This window comes from Kogia breviceps, chromosome 11, assembly GCF_026419965.1.
Source record: "Kogia breviceps isolate mKogBre1 chromosome 11, mKogBre1 haplotype 1, whole genome shotgun sequence".
In the NCBI taxonomy this organism is placed as follows: domain Eukaryota; kingdom Metazoa; phylum Chordata; class Mammalia; order Artiodactyla; family Physeteridae; genus Kogia; species Kogia breviceps.
The window spans coordinates 55,702,773-55,715,497 of NC_081320.1; the positions used below are offsets into that span (position 1 = coordinate 55,702,773).

A 12,725-nucleotide genomic window follows, 5' to 3' on the forward strand; every position below is an offset into this window, starting at 1 on the left:
TCCAGAGACTAAATGTAGATACAAGGGGAGAGAGAGAGACATGCTGCAAGGGCACCACTAGACAGTATAAGAATGTCCGCTGAGCCATGGAGACTCAATGGACTTGCAGCCTATGTTAGGAGCTAGAGACAGCTAGCAGAGTAATGATTCAAAGTCTGTTTCCCAAAGACTTTATTGAACAATCTTAGTACAGCATTTCAGAAATAGGGAGCAATAATGTATTAATAAAATTTCAGATTTTTGTTTTCTCATTTATAGGGTTCTCCTCATATTACTTGAGATTGAAAATATTATCTCAGTGGATTTACTTTCTTAATGTATCTTTCAATATCCTATCTGAACTCTAGAAGTTTGGGAGAGAAACCATCATAGACCTTTTAAAAAACTTATTCTGAAATAATTTTAGACTTACAGAACAGTTACACACATAATAAAGGGAATTTCCATATGTATATTGTTCACCCAGCTTTCCCTAATGTTAATGTCTTAGAAACCATTTAAAACTATCAAAAGGAGAAATTAACTTTGATACAATCCTATTAAATAATCTACTGATCCTATTTGAATATTGCCATTTTTCCCATTATTGTGCTTTTTCTGACTCAGAATCCCATCCTGGACCTTATATTCTATTTAGTTGTCATGATCTCTTCCTTCAGTCTAGGACAGTTCCTCATTTCCTCAGTTTTTTTTGTGTGTGTGTCTTTCATGACCTTGACACTTTTGAAGACTCTAGGCCAATTATTTGTAGAATGCCTCTCAATTCAGGCTTGTGCAATATTTTCTCATGATTAGGTTATGCATTTTTGGCAAGAACACCACAGAAATGATATACCCTTCTCAGCACATCATTTCAGGAAGGCCATAAAGTCAATATGTCTTATTTCTGGTAGTATTAATCTTGATCACATAGTTAAGGTGGTGTCAGTTTTCTCCACTGTAAAGTTATAATTCTTCTTTTGTAATTGACAAGTGTCTCTTGAGGAGGTACTTTAAGACTATCCAAATGTCCTGTTTCTTATAATACTTCTATCCAGTTATTTTATCATCCATGGATAGTTCTTGCCTGCTACTATTATTGTGTTATTTGTCTAATGGTAAATTTCTATTTTGTTTATTCCACCTACATTTGTTAATTGGAATTTCCTATTTAAAAAAGAGCAATTTTCCACCTGCATTTATGTAACTATCTATTTATTTTATTCATCCATTCATTTATACTAATATGGATAAATGCATATTTATTTTACTTTATTTCTTGTAATCTGATATTATCATTGTTTATTTTGTTGCTAACTGTGTGCCAGATTTAGCCATTGGCAGCTCCTTTGAGTTGGCCCCTGTGCTCTTTCAACATGCCCCCCATTTCTTTTTTTGTATGTACTTTTTTATTGCCAATTCAAGATGTTCCAGGGGCATGTTGTACATTTCTGTGCCCCATCTCTGACATCAGCCATTTTCCAGGGAGACCTAGTTCCTTTTATTGGAGAATAGTATTGAGAAGCCAAGGTCTGGGCTAAGTAGTCCTTTTATAGATTTTGTTGTTGAGACTTCAAGTGAGAAACATGTGGTCCTTGATGTGAGTCATCTTCAGAATAATACTTTCCAGAATTAAAACCTTAGAAACTTTACAAAAACACTAAATGAGTGTGTGAATGTGACTCAGTGTGAGAAATTTACAGTGGCAAATAAAACTCAAAAAGGTAGTAGAAATCCATTACGGGAACTATTTAACTTCATTTGTAAAGGAAGAAAAAGTCACTGAACTTCTGATGTATCAGAGGATACGAGATGGGTAAGACCTAAAACAGGGCACATTCTTACATTAGAATGTAATTATAGGTTAATGTAAGGGACTTTATTAGTCACTAAAAATTAGGGTTCTCATCTTTTCAGTGAGAAAATAGAGAACATGATATTACTATGAATATGCAAGTACCAAAGGCTTTTAATATTGTGGTCGCTAACACTAAAATGATAGTTGATGAACATATTTTACATCAATATAAGAAGAACAAAATAGTGTCAAGACTATTTTCATGACTCTGAATTAATGAACTCATTGAGTAACAATAGGTATATTAGAAAACTGTGGATAATCATAGATATTAGACATTATTTAGAAATTATGATAAGTCAGGGCAAGTAAAAATTTTAGATAATTACCATTTTTAGAGCTTTGCAAGTATTTTCCCTCTCTCTGACTATATATAGTTATAAATATTATATATATATATATATAATTTATAAGACAGTGAGACATTTTACTCATTTAAAATCTATTTCTTGGGCTTCCCTGGTGGTGCAGTGGTTGAGAGTCTGCCTGCTGATGCAGGGGACACGGATTCGTGCCCGGGTCCGGGAAGATCCCACATGCCGCGGAGCGGCTGGGCCCGTGAGCCATGGCCGCTGAGCCTGCGCGTCCGGAGCCTGTGCTCCACAATGGGAGGGGCCACAACAGTGAGAGGCCCGTGTACCGCAAAAAATATAATAAAAATTAAAAAAAATAAAATCTATTTCTGAAAATATACAGACTACCTAACCTAAAAGAAAACAAAAATTATTGTGGGACTTAGAATTTTAGTGGAAATATTTCCTGAATTATTTGTACTTAAGTTCAAATCCTACTAATATTCTTCTATATAACACAATTCTCAGACTTGAGGTAACTCCTTTTCTAGGCGTGTATTTATTATCAGTGTTGTTAGGAATATCATGATATTTTACTATCAGAAAACCTGCTGTGGGCTTCCCTGGTGGCGCAGTGGTTGAGAATCCGCCTGCCGATGCAGGAGACACGGGTTCGTGCCCTGGTCCGGGAAGATCCCACATGCCGCGGAGCAACTAAGCCCGTGAGCCATGGCCGCTGAGCCTGTGCGTCCGGAGCCTGTGCTCCGCAACGGGAGAGGCCACAACAGTGAGAGGCCCGCATACCGCAAAAAAAAAAAAAAAAAAAAAAAAAAAAAAAAAAAAAAAAAAAAGAAAACCTGCTGTAATCACTGCTAGTTTTGTGGACCAACTGAAAATGCTCCAAAATGACGCCATTGTATCCATTGGTTGAGTGTTCTCTAATGGGCATATGACATCTAAAATGCCAGGGCTTGTATTCAGCACAACTAGAAACTTTATTTGGCACCTTAGATTCACCTGAATTCAACAAAATGACAAAATTATGAAAATATATTGCAGTTCATTGTTAATTAGCACACAGTCTCTGAGGGGGATTTCAAATTCTGAGCTACGATACGTGTACAATTCTACCAAACTGACAATGAGACTTGTCAGTCTCCAGCTATCAATCAGGATAATGTGTTCTCGTTATATTACTGTCCCATAACTAATGTTAAGATGTAAAATTCAAATAAAGATTTTAAAGGAAAGTACACAAAATGTTAAAAAAAATGAGGTGGAAATGAATTATTTGGGAGGATATTCTGCTTGAAAATAACTGTAACACATGAATCATATTTTTTAGAGAATTTCTTGTCAAACTCACCAACTTCATTCTAAGAGTCTCTTCCTATTGTTAAATCTGAGGAATTCTAACTTTAAGAATTTAATAGTTTGTGTAATTGTAGGTATTGTATAACTTGAATCATTGTGATTTCCATTTCACATACCAAAATACAGTGTTTTTAATTTCATGGTGTACTTTAATCAACTTTGACCTTTTGACAGATAGGAAAATTATTTGCCCAGCTAGTCATTTACATCTATTCCTCCCTTCCCTGTCGGTCACTGGAGAGTGGTTTTTTTTTTTTTGCGATACGCGGGCCTCTCACTGTTGTGGCCTCTCCCATTGCGGAGCACAGGCTACGGACGCGCAGGCTCAGCGGCCATGGCCCACGGGCCCAGGGGCCCAGCTGCTCCACGGCATGTGGGATCTTCCCGGACCGGGACACGAACCCGCGTCCCCTGCCTTGGCAGGCGGACTCTCAACCACTGCGCCACCAGGGAAGTCCTGGAGAGTGGTTTTGTGGGTCAGGTGTGGTGCAGAAAATCAGGCCTCTTCTTCTGACTCAGGATTGAATCACAAATGGGCATATAATCTTAGAAATCCTTTAGTCCAGTGTTTTAGTCTATGTGCCTTTGGAAGTAGTAAAGTGAACTGTTTGCAATGTACTTTTTGAAAAACAATTAAAATTATGCATTTTAATTATAGTCATAAGATTATGCTTAACAGTTATAATTATGATAAATTGTAATGCTGTATGAGACAGCTGATTGTTAATTATTTTTCTTCTTTTGGTCAGAATTTAAATCAACTCAGAGATAACATTGGAAACTCTCTTTGTAATTTTCTATGACTTTAATTAAAACAAAAAATAGGGAAATGGAAAATGACCACTTAATAAATGACATTTTTTCATAGACAACAATTTTAAAACATGAATGCTTTGGGGGAAATAATAATAATTTTAAAAGGCCCTGGTAGTATTCACATGTGCCCTAAAATAAACAAACATTTAAAACCAACCATGATGTGGTGGGAAACAAAAATTGAATACAGATACTAACAAGTGCACCTAACTGCATTACAAATGAATAACACATCCACGTTGAATGGAGTGGAGAAGTCAAGAACTAATATAAGTAACTGTGGAAAATACTGTAAGATAAAGATAAACTCTGGTCAGTAAAAATGTTTTTCATAGGGGTATGATTTAGTAATTCTGAAACTATTTTATGTGTATGCTAAAACTTGTAAGTAAGAAAATGTAGTGTAGATGTAATGAAAGTCAGATTTCTCATTTCTCACTTTTGGGAGAAAGAATTTCTAAATATGGAAAGAAGGGAGGCTAGAATGAACCATGTGGTGTTGCATTCGAATTGGAGGTGTCAGTATAAACTCATGGTTTTTGATAGATTAATAGGCAGAACGATAGACATGGTGTGTGTTTGTGTGCACCCACCCATGCAGGGGTTAGTACACAAACACATATTTCCTAGTTCTGTCTATTAATATGGCCTAGAAGACATGACATCCCAGTAGCAATTAGCATGCCAAGGATCCAGATCTTGGTTTATAAACCCCATTCTCCAGTAAAAGAAACTAGGGCTCCTTGAATAACTGTTTGATTCCAGAACTGGGGCAGGAAAATACAAAAGGAGTCTGAAACTTCTTCTCATCCCAGAAAGTAAGAAAGTGTTACAAAGGAAAAAAAAAGAAAAGAAAAGAAACAACACAAGAGCCACCCTGAAGGAGCCCTAATGGACAAAACTGGAATGAGTTTCCCAACAGAATAAAAAGTGATAATATTGGAATATAACTCATAGAATAAAATGCATATTCATGGATCCTTACTAATGTAAATAAATAATCAGATTAACTAAAATATGGGGGAAACATGACAAACCTTCCTTACAGTAGAATTCTAATGAAAACATATAGAAGGAAGAAGGGAAATAAAGGATCATCATGAGGCAATAACTACAGTCATAATTGTTACAGACAAAAATCCACCAATGAATACTAAAATTGGGGAAATCTTGGGGAAAGGTTTGAGGAGGGAAAGATTTACATAGTCTCAGGTGTGTCCCCCAAGATACTTACCAACTACAAAGGGAAGAACGGTAACTTTATATTGGAGAAACCTAGTGGATACCATCTTAAACTAGCCATCCAGGTAAACATCACTAGGAATAAGACATACTGACATCACGAAGCCCTTGATGTGAAGCACTGAGAAGGGTACAACATTGTTTGTAGTATTTTTGACGATAATGTATAACCTCAATCTGTGAAAACACCAGATGATCCCCAATTTATGGGCATTCTACAAAACTATTGATGAATGCTCGTCAAAAGTATCATAAGCATGAAAGGCAAGGAAAGCTGAAGAACTGCTACAGATTGTATAACAAGTATAAATAACAACTAAATGTAATACAAGATCCTGTATAGAAGGCTGGAAAAGAAAAATTACATTAGTGGAAAGTTGGTGTAGTTTAGTTAATAACATTGTGTCAATGTTAATTTCCTCTTCTCTGTCATTTGACTATGGTTGTGTAAGATAACATTAGAAGAAGTAGCATGAGAGGTAGAAGAAAACTCTTTGTACTACACTTGAACACTTATGTAAGTCTAAATTTAGTTTTTAAAGTAGTTAAATAAAATTTTAAACGGAGCTTTGTAGTAAAGAACTTGGGGACCAATGTCTTCAACCTCCTCATTCTGCACATTAGAGGCCCCCAAATATTAAAGGATTTATCCACAACGCAAAGTTTGGGAGAAGTTAGGATGAGATCTAAGGGTGTTGTCAGGTTTTCTGGGAACTTCTTTCCTCTGGTCCAACACATGAAAATGGAGCTTTATTCCTCAGAAATTGTTAACTGCTGGTCAGCTTGTCTAAATTAGAGCTTCCCGGTTTCAACTCCCTCAGTGTTTATGCAATGTGAAGATGAATGCCAAAATTGTTTTCACTATCTCTTTTCATACTGACAGTTTACAGTATGATGAATAAATGTGGCAGTGACAAAAATGCTTTATCTCAAGTAGTCTTGTTTGTCTATGTTGAAGAGTTAGTTAAGCTACCAGACTTTATCAATTTAAGAAAAAAAAAAACCCTAAATTTATAAACAAGATATATTTAATGATATTTATCCACATTAAAAGAGTATTCAGGGACTTCCCTGGCGGTCCAGTGGTTAAAACTCTGAGCTCCCAATTCAGGGGGCCCGGGTTCGATCACTGGTGGGGGAACTAAGATCCCACATGCTGTGCAACGTGGCTAAAAAATTTAAAAAAAAATTTTTTTAAAGAGTATTCAACTTTTGAAATGTAAATATCAAGCCCCTTTAATTAACTCAGAAAAATATGTTAGATTTATAAAGTAGTAAGTTGCTCATGCTAGAAATACATCTATTTAAAAAAATAAAGACAAGTTTATATTTGCATTTTTCTTTGGTCCCAAGACATCAGCTAAAACTTAAAGAACTCTCATTTATCTTTAGAAAAGAGGAAAGAACTATTTACCTTACAAAGCTATCTTCATTCCTCATTCATTAATTGTCCAGTTTAGCACTCACTCAGTGAATGAACATTATCTTCAGGACCGATACTGATTTTCTGAAATTTCTTTATTGAAAGGTATTATTCTGCATATGTGCTTTCAAAATAGCAATTAACAAAAACAATAAAATAAAATATCAAAAATGTTAAAGGTAGAAGCAAGAAAAAGTGATTAGCTCCCACGTATATTCTTATTATTTATAGATACAGGTTGTTGGGCATCTGTCTCCAAGCTGAAAATCTCAGAAAGTTAGTTAGCATCAGAACTACTCTTGAGAGTTACATTTATGGTATGAATTGAGTTAGGCTGGTCAGAGCTGTCAGTTCCCATATATTTCCCACTGCTGAGTTGTCCATTACCTGAGACTCTAGCATGAGAGTTTTGGAGATAGTACATATCAGTGTTGAGAAAAGGAAAAGCTTATCTGGCAGCCTTGGGTTTTGGGTTGTAGAGTTTTCACTAATAATTATTTTTGTTGCTTTTTAAAAAACCTTTATCTTATATTGGAGTATAGTTGATTATTTTTGTTGCTTTAGACATGGAACTTTATAGCTCTTATTCTCCATTCCCCTTCTGAAAAAGTTTCTTTGAGTTTTATCACTCTACCCCTAGCACTCTAGAAGATGCTGCTAAAATTCACAGTCATTCTTCCTGGAGCTTGCATGACTCTGTCATGATGTTACCTTTCCATCTTCCCAGCCATGGATAAAATTCATTTGCCAAATTTGAAACTAATTTTAAATATTTGTATGGATTCTTAAGTGCAGTGAAAAAGGAATGTTTTGTGGCAAAACTCTCTTACCAAAAAACATACTTTTAAATATCTTTTTCAGAGATAATATATCCTCCACTTTACGTGTTTTACAGTTTATAAAACATTTAATACATACCACTGAAGCTTCTAAATAGCCCCAGTAGATATTAGAATGATTTTATGGAAGTTGAAGACTAGTAAGAATTGGAGCTCATCCAGCTACTATGCTTTCCATTATATCACACTGTCTTATAGACACACCAGTTAGCGTAAGTTATTTGAAAGACAGAAAGCTCTGAAATCACATATTAGCTCTTAGGATTTTTTTGGTTTTTTAAGAAAAAAATCTGTGCTTAATAATAAATAGATGGAAGAAAAGAGGGAGACAAATATGACTTGACAGTTTATTTTGTTTTAGTCCAGTGCTAAAATGGTGCTTCCTTTGGGTATTTCTATCATCTCCTTGCAGTATTCATGCGGAATTAACAGTGGTAGGATTGAAATTCTTTTATAGGAATACCTCTCCTGACTTTGAGGTATAGAAAGAGAATGGCTATGAATGAACATACTTGAAAGTGAACAGTGCATTTTATGAGACTTGAAATACATCAAACCTAAGGTGCCTTACTTCTGAGACTGTTCATGAAAGGACCTGAGAAGGCTGAATGAGTCTTGTATATGACCAAAATTGAATCTGAAGAAAAGCTGTCTAAACTTGTCATTGACTAGCACATTTCTAAAGTTAGAAAAGGTGAAAAATGTGATTGTACAGAGTCTCATCCTGAAATCCTAGAAAATGACAATTCTTAGGAGGTTTAGGGAGGTGGCAAGGGAGAAAGATGGGTATATAGGGAACAAAGAAAATCGAAGTAAAACTTCTTAAAGATTAGAAAATGTTATTTTAGGTAAGAGAATAAATTAAATCTTTACTCAGGGACTCAGCATTAATAAAGCTGATTAGTCAAATTAAAAGCCTTTGGTTTTGGAATCACAATAACACAGATATGGGATAAATCCTAACACAGTTCTGAGCAACTCCTTAATCACTTTAAATATCGGTTTCTTTATGCAGTGGGAATATGAGTTTATTAGAAATGATGTTTTGAAAATTAAGGGAAAGGTATATAAAGGAAGTAATACATTGCTCTGGCAAATCTTCTATGTTTAAGTAAAAAAAAATTACCAAAGTTTTTACTAATAAAACTAGGTCATCTATATAGAATATATATATATATATATATATATATATATATATATATATATATGATGAAGAAGGGGGTAGGGGGAATTTCTTTTCACCACATATGGTTTAGTTAAGTTTACAATTTGTACCATGAATATATATTGCTTTGTGAAAACAGTGATTAGTTTTTAATTAAGCAATATTATAGATATAAATCTTATATCTAGATCTTGAGAATCTATAAAATAATCGTTAGAAAGAAATATTTCTATGATTCCCCTTATAGAAGTAGTATAAAGGAATAAGTGGCTTCCTATCTGCACTGTTTTTCACTTATGTCCCAGCTGAAAGCCTCCCATCAATTTAGTACAAATCAGTATCAGAAAGCATTTTGTAAAATCCTTATTTTTTCATTTAAAATTATCCTTAATCATTCTGAAAAGCAAATACTTTTATTATTCCATTTTCCAGATAGGTATACTGGACTACAAAGATACGAATTAATTTGTTCAAAATCACACAGTAAATAAAAGGGGTGGGATTCAAATTTTTTAAACTTTTGAAATTTTATTATTTTTTAAAAATAGACTTTGTTGGGCTTCCATGGTGGCGCAGTGGTTGAGAATCCGCCTGCCAATGCAGGGGACACGGGTTCGTGCCCCGGTCCGGGAAGATCCCACATGCCGCGGAGCGGCTGGGCCCGTGAGCCATGGCCGCTGAGCCGGTGCGTCCGGAGCCTGTGCTCCGCAATGGAAGAGGCCACAACAGTGAGAGGCCCGCATACCACAAAAAAAAAAAAAAAAAAAAATAGACTTTGTTTTTTAGAACAGCTTTATGTTCACTGCAAAATCGAGTAGAAAGTATGGCGATTTCCCATATGTCTTGTCCCCAGGCATGCGTAACTTCCCCCATTGTCGACACCCCTCACCAGAATGGCACATTTGTTATAATTGATGTACCCACATTGATATATCATAGTTACCCAAAGTCCATAGTTTACAGTAAGATTCACTCTTGGTGTTGTGTATTCTATGGATTTTGGCAAATGTATAATGAAATGTATACATCATTATGGCATCATACAGAGTATTTGCACTGCCCTAAAAATCCTCTGTGCTTCACCTATTCATGTCTCCTTTCCCTCTAAGCAACTACTGAACATATCCATAGTTTGTCTCTTTTCTGAATATCATATAGTTAGACTCATACTGTACATAACTTTTTCTTTTTTTAAATTAAATGTATTTATTTAGGCCCTGTTGGGTCTTTATTGCTGCGCGGTGGCTTTTTCTCTAGTTGTAGCGAGCAGGGACTACTCTTTGTTGCTGTGCACGGGCTTCTCATTATGGTGGCTTCTCTTGTTGCAGAGCACGGGCTCTAGGTGCGTGGGCTTCAGTAGTTGTGGCTCGCGGGCTCTAGAGCGTGGGCTCAGTACTTGTGGAGCAAAGGCTTAGTTGTTCCGCAGCATGTGGGATCTTCCTGGAGCAGGGATTGAACCTGTGTCCCCTGCACTGACAGGAGGATTCTTAACCTCTGCACCACCAGAGAAGTCCACTGCGTAACTTTTTCTGATTGGCTTCTTTCACTTAGTAATATGCATTTAAGTTTACGCCATGTCTTTTAATGGCTTGATAGCTATTTCTTTTTAGTGCTAAATAATATTTTGTTGCCTGGATGCACCACAGTTTATTTATCCATTCTCCTGCTGATGGGCATCTTGGTCACTTCCAGGTTTTGGCCATTTGTGAATAAAGCTGCAGTAGACATCCATGTGCAGGTTTTTGTGTGGATATACATTTTCAACTCTTTTGGGTAAATACCAAGGAGTGCATTTGCTGGGTTGTATGGTAAGAGTATGTTTAGTTTTGTAAGAAGACACCAAACTGGCTTCCAAAGTGACTGTACCAGTTTGCACTTCTACCGGAAATAAATAAAAATTCCTGATGCTCCATACTTCATCAGCATCTGACATTGTCAGTTCTGGATTTTAACTATTCTGATAGGTGTGTAGCGGTATCTTGTTGTTTTAATTTGCATTTCCCTAATGATATATGATGTGAAGCATCTTTTCGTATGTTTATTTGCTATCTGTAACTTCTAAATCTTTTTGACCACAAATCTGTGTATATTAAAAAAAAAAAAAAAAAAAAAGCATGTGCCAGCAGGTGGCACATGAGGAATTAACTCCCAAAATTAGAAGTGAGGAGCTGGCTGACATCAGGGGGCTGAGTGACTATGTGCAGAGCAGGCTGAAAGTGAATGCCAGAGGACTTGGATCTCAGCTAATGGATAGTATTCCAGTTACTGAACTTTCAGCAAGTGGACCTTTTGAAAGTCATGATCTTCTTTCAAAATATTTTTCTTATGTGAAAAATTAACTTTTGCCCAGTCATCCTCCTGAATTATTAGAAAAAAAACTTTTCAGCTTGTTATGTACTGAACAGTATTACCCAAATTCATATATTGAAGCCCTAACTCCCAAGGTGACTGTATTTGGAGATAGGGCCTTTAAGAAGGTAATTAAGATTAAATGAAGTCATAAGGACCCTAATCCAATGATTGATATCCTTAGAAGAGGAAGAGACACCAGAGATTTACACAAAGGCCAAGTGAGGACACAATGAGAAGGCAGCTGTCTGTGAGCCAAGGACAGAGAACTTAGGAGAAACCAACCCTGCCAGCATCTTGATTTCAACCTTCAGAATGTGGGAAAATAAATATCTATTGTTTAGGCCACCTAGTTGGTGATATTTTGTTATGACAGCCCCAGCTGACTAGTACACTAAAATTAAATGCTCAATGGAAATAAAATGAATTTATCCACATTAAGAAACATCCAGGGTCTATTTGCTCTAATAGAATTACAAATGGAGTTCAATGCAGTGGAGCATGTTCAGTATCTTCCATTTTTTCCTGGCTCAAATCTTTCATGGGATATGTTGAGGGGTAATGATGAAGCTATTGGTTTTCAAGATATTTTTAGTGATCCATCACAAAATGATGTAATGAAAGAACCTCACTTGATGGTGGAATATAATTTTGGCTTACTATAATAGAGGTGTGTGGTTAATTAAAGTAGAGGAACTGCATCTTGTTTATAGTTTTCTTTTTACTATAATTTGATGTATACAATATTAAAAGTACATGAGAAGTTTTGCCAGAAAATATAAATTCTGCTGCTGTGAAAACACCTCTACCAACAAAATATACATTAAAATATAAAAATATTTATAAAATATATAAAATATACATGAAGCCTCAAATATGACATTTTTATCCGATTTTAAATGATTCAAAACACTTAGCAAATGACACAACGATGAAAGGAACACAGTTATGTTTTCTTGTCTCAAAAACTTTACTTATATATATTTATATCATGTTGCTTTGCATATGTATTTTAAATTATTTATTGTATAAAACTTTAACCATATATAGAAATAGAAGAGCATAATCAAGTACTTCACCATGACCCATCATCAACAATTATCAATACCTGGCCCATCTTGTGTTATATACTTCTACATACTTCCCTTTATCTTATCATTCATTTCTGGAGCAGATATAAGATGTGCTATTCCATCTGCAAATATATCAGTATGTTTCTCTGAAAGTTAATAGTTTTCTTTGTAAAGATACCCATGATATCATTATTATTCCAAAAACTTAACAGTAAATGCTTACTATCAGAAAAGATCCAATCATTATTTAAATTTTTCCAACTTTCTCACAAATGCCACAATTATTTTTATATGTTGTTTTAAAAATCAGGAAC

The 12,725-nt window shown here is 35.3% G+C and overlaps 1 pseudogene; it reads left to right on the forward strand.

Moving 5' to 3' along the window:
* Nucleotides 1-11,103: 11,103 nt before the first annotated feature.
* On the forward strand, nt 11,104-12,003 carry LOC131765199 (proteasome maturation protein pseudogene; annotated as a pseudogene).
* Nucleotides 12,004-12,725: the final 722 nt, after the last annotated feature.